The sequence below is a fragment of the Rhinolophus sinicus genome, chromosome 17 (assembly GCF_057876585.1).
Source record: "Rhinolophus sinicus isolate RSI-liver-muscle chromosome 17, RSI-T2T, whole genome shotgun sequence".
Lineage (NCBI taxonomy): Eukaryota > Metazoa > Chordata > Mammalia > Chiroptera > Rhinolophidae > Rhinolophus > Rhinolophus sinicus.
The window spans coordinates 114,411,386-114,420,078 of NC_142517.1; positions in this window are offsets into that span (position 1 = coordinate 114,411,386).

Here is an 8,693-nt window from a genome sequence, read left to right on the forward strand (position 1 = left end):
GATTTCTTCATACTCATCTTGTATATTTCCTTATCCCGTCCTAGAATCAGACATTTTTCCAAGGATCCTTAGTTCCTTTCAATAGAGAAACTAACATCTGGCGACTAGGTCTGTTCATCGCTTCTGAGGTATCATTGCTTCTGGACTGTTTCAGCTGACAGAGAAAGAAAACATGTGTGCTAACCTATGTGTACATACATATCAATAAATGATCTTTTTAAAAAATCTATATCTACATGACAATAAACATGAGTTCATACTGATGTTTCCAACTCCAGTTCATTATTATATGGGTTGTTCTAGCCTCCTCCCCCTGCTTATCAGTAACCTTCCACTCCAACAGTGAGAAACTTGCCTCTCGCTATCTGTTATATATTTATTTAATTTTTCAATTCCAGTACACAGGTATGGTGGTTACAAATTGTTTAATCCATAGCCATGTGAAGCTACTTTGTCAGTGCAGATCTTTTTATCTTTAGTTTATATACTCCACATTTCAAAAGTTACTTAGGTCAGTAAATTTTCTCATATTCCCTTCAGTAATAAAAGTTGGATTATTTTGTCACATTTTGCATTCCATCCAGGGGTCTGCTGACCTTTTAATTTTTTTAATTTGCATATATAATTATTAATGCTCCAGATATAGAATTTTATGGGGCTTACTGTCGTAGTCATCATTACAGCGCCGTACATAATAGTTTCACCATTCTAATAAAAATCTCCTGTGAATCTCCAATTGAATACTCTTCTCCCTAGAAACTGCTGATCAGTTCATCATCTCTGTAGTTTTATATTTTCCATAATGCCATATAAATAGAGTCATCCGCTATGCAGCCTTCTCAAACTAGCTTCTTTCACTAAGCAATATGCATTTAGATGTATCATGTCTTTGCATGACTCGATAGCTCATTTCTTTTCATTGCTGAATAGTATTCCTTTTTATGGATATACCCCATTTGTCTATGTACTCTCTCACTGAATATTGGGTGTTTCTAGTTATGAATGAGGTTACTATAAACATTAACTTGCGGATTTTGTGTGAGCAGTTTTCAAATCAATTGGGTAAATATGTAGGTGCACAATTACTGGATTCTATTGTGTGGTCAGCTGAATGATGGCCACCAAAGATATCCAGGTCCTAATCCTTACAACTTGTAAATGTTACTATATTTGGGGGGAAAGTGGACTTTTCAGATGTGATTAAGTTAATAATCTTGAATTCAAGAGATTATCCTAGATTATCTGGATGAACCATAAATGTAACTACAAATGTCTTAATAAGAGGCAGACTGAGAAAATTGACTACAGTGCAGATGATGTGAAAAAAGTAGAAAGAGATGAAGATGTTATCCTACTCACTTTGAAAATAGAAGAAGGGATCAAGAGCCAAGGAATGCGAGGACTGCAGATCTGGAAGCTGGAAACGGCAAAGAAATAAAATTTCCTCTAGAACCTCTGAAGGGAAGCCTGCCAACATCTTGACTTTAGCCCAGTTAAATTCATTGAATTTATGGTTTCCAGAAATGTAAGAGAAGAAAGTTGTGTTGTTTTAAGTCAGTAAATAATGAATTTGCATTGTTTTAAGTCACTAAATTTGTTATATCATCTATAATAAACATATGTTAAACCTATGTTTCAAGTTATCAGAATTTGTCAAATCCTCTTCCAACATGACTGTACCATTTTGTATTTCAGCCAGCAATAAATAGGTTTTGTTGTTCCTCATCATAGTCAGCAAATTAGTAATATCAGGTTTCTGTTTTCTTTTTCATTTAAAAAAATATTTAGACATTCTGTTAAGTGTATAGTGATAATTCATTATTGTTTTGCATTTCCATAATGACAAATAATGTTGATGACTTATTCACATGCTTATTTCCAATCTGTGTATCTTCTTTAGTGATGTGTCTGTTGAGATCTTCGGGAAATGTATTAATTATGTCATCTGTTTTCTTTTTTTATTTTATTTTATTTTATTTTATTAAATTTATTGGGGTGACAATTGTTAGTAAAATTACATAGATTTCAGGTGTACAATTCTGTATTACATCATCTATAAATCCCATTGTGTGTTCATCACCGAGTCATCTGTTTTCTTATTGGTGACTTTTAAGAGGTTTTTTTTTTTGTATATATTGGTACAAGTTCTTTATGATACGTGGATTTTGCAAATATTTTGTCACAGTTTATAATTTGTATGTTTATTATCTTATTTGAATCTTTCACAGACCAAAAGCTTTGTTTTTAATAAGTTACAACATCAATTTGTTCTTTCATGGACTGTGTTTTTGGTGTTACATCTAAAAAGTTATTATCAAACAAAAGTCACCTAGATTTTCTGGTATTTATTTTTCTATACATCTTATCACAATTAAATTTATTATACATTTTGAGTTAATTTTTGTATAAAGTATAAGATTTGTGCGTAAGATAATTTATATTGCATATTGTGGTAGAAGTCTTTAATTTAAGATTCAATACTATGCGTATGCCATTCAGTACTTTACATCTGATGAAATCAGGAAGGCATTGAATAGCCTAACTGCAAATTCTCATCTGAATCTGCTCACATGTTTATGGTCCCACAGCCAAAAAAAGTTTCTGATGGGAAACAGGCATATCCCCAAGTAGTGGGCTTCAGTTCACTCCCAGCCAAAGGAATTATACAAATAAACCAATTATATGCTTCAGAGGTCACTAGTGGTTATCTTATACAGAACCTGCCTCCCACAGCCCTGCTTTTTTGAAAACTGCAACTCTTGTGGCACTGCGTAGTTCAGAGTCCTTTACTCCCAGTCTGTTTATATGTAACTAATAAATTGCTGTCAATCTCATCTGTCTAGTGTCAGATACATTGTGTTGGACCATACCAAAAGATGTATGGGAATCCCTCACTCAACAACAGAGTGAGAATGAGGTGATCAAACCCTTATGACATCACATTACTGCAGTACCATTTATTGTAAAAACTATCCTTTCTTCATTGAATTATATACATGCCCTATTAAAACATTAGTTGACTATATTGTTGTGGATCCATTTATAAATAATACTAATTCATTGATCTACATACCAATCTGCTTTCACTAATACCGCACTGTCTTGATTATTGTACCTTTACAACATATCTTGAAATTGTGTAGAGTGAGTTCTTCAGTTTTGTTTTTGGTCCCTCATATTTGTGTTTTTGGTCTTTTTCCTTTCTATATAAATTTTATAATCAGTTTATTAATATCTATAAAGTAACTTGCAAATATTTTGATTTATATTGCATAGAATCTATATGTCAGTTTGGGAAACACTGACATCTTGTAATCCATGAACTTGAAAAGTATCTTCAATTATTTAGATAGTTGATTTCTTCCCTTTGTGTTTGTAGCATTCTGCATTCAGACTCTGCATATTTTGTTAGATTTATAGCTAAATGCTTCATTTTTTTTAATGATATAATTGATACATTTTTAAAATTTCAAATTTCAATTGTTCTTTAATGGTGCATAGGAAAGCAATTGACTTTTAAAAATAATTTCTTGAGCGGAGCGGAGACACGCCGCACCTGCGGCGGTGGTGGGACATGGGTTGGAATCGCGGTCCACACCTGTGGCTGTAGAAATTCGGCCCCCACCCTTGGGTTGTGGAAATCTGCTCCGCACCTGTGCCTGTGAAAATCCAGCCCACACCCATGGCTACAGATACGCAGGATATCCCAGGACGGAGGAGAGGGCGGAAGCCAGGAGGTGGGCGCTTTGCCCTGCATCCCACAGTGGACCTCTCCCGCTGCAGGGGCAGCATATCCAGCATTTGAGGCAATAACTTCAGTTAATAACCTCAGTTGGGCCTTGGGCCGGACAAGGGACACAGACTCCGTGCCTGGGCGCCTCCCCCCGCTCTTCCGACCCTACCCCCTCCTTTCTAGAGACTTGATCTAGCCTCTGCACTAAGGAGCAGCGGCGGATTATGGAGGAGCCTTGGTGCCCGGGCTCCGGGAGGGCGGGCGGGCGGCTCTGGCCCAGGGAGGAGGCTGGGAGCTGGACTGGGAGAGGGGGGAGTCTTCCGTCCCCAGCCACTGCCTTTTCTGGCCTGCAGGAAGAGTGTAAGACAGCGGGGCTGGGAAAGAGAAGACCTCTCCTTCCATCCCCAGCCCCCACCCTTTCTGGCCTGCCTAGGGCGGGGCAACCACATCCCCAGCTGCAGAGACGCGGGGGTTCCCAGGACAAAAGAGAGAACGCAAAAGCCAGGTGGCGGACTCTTTGCTCTGCGTCCCACAGCGGACCTCTCCCCCCGTGGAAGCAGCATATCTAGCATTTGAGGCAATTAGCCTCAGCTGATACCCCCAGTTGGGCCTTAGTCTGGACAAAGGACACAAACTCCACACCTGGGCCCCTCCCCCGGCTATTCCAGTCCTACCCCCACCCTTCCAGAGACTTGAACTGGCTCCTGATCTGAAGAGCAGTGTCAGATTACAGAGGAGCCTTGGTGTTTGGGCCCTGGGAAGACTGGCGGGCAGCTCGGGCCCAGGGAAGAGGCTGAGAAGAGTGTGGCTTGCGCTGGCCTAGGAGACGGGAGACTCCTCCATCCCCAGCCACCACCGTTTCTGGCCTGCGGGTGGGGTGTGACACAGCTGGGCTGGGAAAGAGAAGACCCCTCTTTCCATCCCCAGCCCCCACCGTTTCTGGCCTGCCTGGGGTGGGGCAATTACATCGGTGGAGGCACTCCCAGGGATCAGCAGTAAGTGGCACACGCAGCTCTCAGCTTTCAGCAGCTGAGGAATCTCCCTCCCGCCACACACACACACACAGGGAAGAGGTGCCCTAAGACTCAGGAGAACTGGACACAGGGCTGGTGGTGCTACTCTCAGTGTGCATATGTGCAGACAAGGGCAGAAACTGCACTGGCTTTGTAAAAACTACTGTCCAGACTCCTCAGCCCCACGCATCTAAAGCTGCAACCCCAACGTCACTCTGGGCACCAGGTGACCGGCTCTACTTGCACAATACTCAGGGGACTCTGTGCTACAGCAGAAAAAACCTGGAGATTACTTGGTGGGCTTAAGCCACAACTGGTGCTGTTTTTTGTTCTGTTTTGATTTGTCTTTATATCTTTGACATCTTTGCCTGTGTCGAGTGGGGGTTGTCGATTGTTTTTTACATGTGAATGTATTTGATTTTTTCTTTGTTGTTGTTGTTGTGCTTGGTTATTTGCTTTGTTCTGTAATTGCCCTACCAGTGCCCAGCTTAAGAGGCACATGATTCAACATACCCAGAGGCCAACTCCAGACCAAACCAGAGTACTACCGGGCTTGACCTACAAGTGACACACCCAGAGGGGATTCTTTACAGGCACAAGAGCCCATAGAGGCCAAACCACATTTAAGCGGTCAACCCTCACGCAGCAGAACATCCTGCGGTGGGCAGAGCCAAGTCTCACAACTATTCAGCCTAGGAGTTAACCCCACCTACTCACAAGCAAAAAGCAATTAAGGATCTTCTTTAATAGGACAATATACACAACACAAGAGTCACTTTTGGAACACACGCAGGGGAGAAGAACGAAGTAGTGCAAGTGAAATATAAAGGACATTTATTACATACTAATCCAGCAAGAACTAAGAGCTCCAGGGCATCTACCTAATACATCGAAGCAAACACAGAGAGTCAGCCAGAATGAGGAAACAAAGAAACATATCCCAAATAAAAGACCAGAAGAAACCTCCAGAAATGGAACTAAATGAAGCAGAGGTAACCAAACTATCAGAGACAGAGTTCAGAATACTTATGATAAGAATGTTTAAGGAGCTTAGAGAGGACATCAAGAAGGATGTAGAAATCATAACGAACAACCAGTTAGAACTAAAGAACACAGTTACCGAAATAAAGAACTCACTTGAAGGAATTAACAGCAGGTTAGATGAAGCAGAGGATCGAATCAGCGACTTAGAAGACAAGTTAGCAGAGATCATCCAAACAGAACAACAGAAAGAAAAAAGAATAAAAAACAATGAAGATGGTTTAAGAGACCTATGGGATAACATCAAGCGCAACAACATGTGCATCATAGGAATACCAGAAGGTGAAGAGAAGAAACAAGGGATTGAGAAAATATTTGAAGTAATAATGTCTGAAAATTTCCCTAACCTGATGAAGGAAACCAATATACAAGCCCAGGAAGTGCAGAGAGTTCCAACCAGGATAAACCCAAACAGGTCCACTCGAAGACACATTATAGTTAAAATGGCAAAGATTAAAGACAGAGAGAATCCTAAAAGCAACAAGAAAAAGACAGAGGGTTACATACAAGGGAACTCCCATAAGACTATCAAATGACTTTTCTGCAGAAACATTGAAGGCCAGGAGGGAGTGGCAAGAGATACTCAAAGTGATGGAAAACAAAGGCCTACAAACCTAGGTTGCTTTATCCAGCAAAGCTATCATTTAAAATTGACGGAGAGATAAAAAGCTTCCCAGAAAAGAATAAGCTAAAAAAATTCATTACCACCAGGCCAGCGTTGCAAGAAATACTAAAAGGACTTTTGTAAATAGAAGAAAGATGAAAACAATCTAACCACAAATTTAAAAATGGCAATAACTATGTACTTATCAATAATCACTTTAAATGTAAATGGTTTAAATGCTCCAATCAAGAGACATAGGGTGGCTGAGTGGATAAGAAAGCAAGACCCTTGCATATGCTGTATACAAGAGACTCACCTCATATCAAAAGACACACACAGGCTAAAAGTGAAGGGTTGGAGTAAGATATTTCATGCAAATGGAAATGAGAAGAAAGCTGGAGTTGCAATACTTATCTCTGACAAAATAGACTTTAAAATGAAGAATATAATAAAAGACAAAGATGGGCACCACATAATAATAAAGGGATTGATCCGACAAGAGGACATAACCCTAGTAAACATCTATGCACCCAACATAGGAGCATCTAAATATATAGAACATATATTGACCGACATAAAGACAGAGATCAACAGTAACACTATCATAGTAGGGGACTTCAACACACCTCTGACAACAAGGGACAGGTCTTCCAGACAGAAAATCAATACGGAAACAACAGCCTTAAATGACACATTGGACCACTTGGATTTAATCGATATTTTCAGAGCATTCCACCCCAATGCTGCAGAATACACGTTCTTCTCAAGTGCACATGGAACATTCTCCAAGATAGACCATATGTTAGGCCACAAATCAAGTCTGGATAAATTTAAGAAAATTGAAATCATACCAATTGTCTTCTCTGACCACAGTGCTATGAAATTAGAAATGAACTACAGGAAAAAAACTGGAAGACACACAAATTCATGGAGGCTGAATAATATGTTACTAAATAATGAATGGGTCAAGCAGGAGATCAAGGAAGAAATCAAAAGATATCTCGAGACAAACGAAAATGAAAATACAACGACCCAAAATATATGGGATGCCGCGAAAGCAGTCCTAAGAGGGAAGTTCATAGCACTGTAGGCCTACCTAAAGAAACAAGAAACATCACTAATCAACAGTTTATCTTCACACTTAAGGGATCTGGAAAAAGAACAACAAAATAAGCCCAAAGGGAGTACAAGGAAGGAGATAATAAAGAGCAGAGCGGAAATAAATGAAGTAGAAACCAGAAAAACAATACAAAAGATCAATGAATCCAAGAGTTGGTTCTTAGAGAAGATAAACAAAATTGACAAACCTTTAGCCAGACTCATTATAAAAAAGAGAGAGAGGACCCAAATTAATAAAATCAGTAATGAAAGAGGAGAAGTGACAACAGACACCACAGAGATACAAAAAATTTTAAGAAATTACTATGAGCAACAGTATGCCAACAAATTTGACAACCTGGAAGAAATGGACAATTTCCTAGATGCATACAACCTTCCAAGGCTAACTCAAGAAGAGACAGAAAACCTGAATAGACTGATTACCACCAAGGAAATTGAATCAGTAATCAACAATCTCCCAACAAACAAAAGCCCTAGACCAGATGGCTTTACAGGCGAATTTTGCAGAACGTTCAAAAAAGAATTGTCACCTATTCTCCTCAAACTCTTCCAAAAAATCCAGAGGGAGGGAAGACTCCCAAACACTTTTTACGAAGCCACTATCACCCTGATCCCCAAATCAGACAAAGACACCACAAAAAAGAAAACTATAGGCCGATATCGCTAATGAACATAGATGCAAAAATCCTCAACAAAATATTAGCGAACAGAATTCAGCAATACATTAAAAAGATCATACACCATGATCAAGTGGGATTCATCCCTGGTATGCAAGGGTGGTTCAACATCCGCAAATCAATTAATGTGATACACCACATTAACAAAATGAAAAATAAAAATCATATGATCATATCATTTGACGCAGAAAAAGCATTTGATAAAATTCAGCAGCCATTCATGGTAAAAACCCTTAAGAAAGTGGGAATAGAGGGATCATATCTCAACATAATAAAGGCCATATATGATAGACCCACAGCTAACATCATACTCAATGGGGAAAAGCTAAAACCATTCCCCTTAAAATCAGGAACAAGGCAAGGTTGCCCACTTTCTCCACTTCTATTCAACATAGTGCTGGAAGTTCTAGCCACAGCAATCAGACAAGAAAAAGAAATAAAAGGCATCCAAATCGGTAAGGAGGAAGTAAAACTGTCATTATATGCAGATGCTATGATACTATATT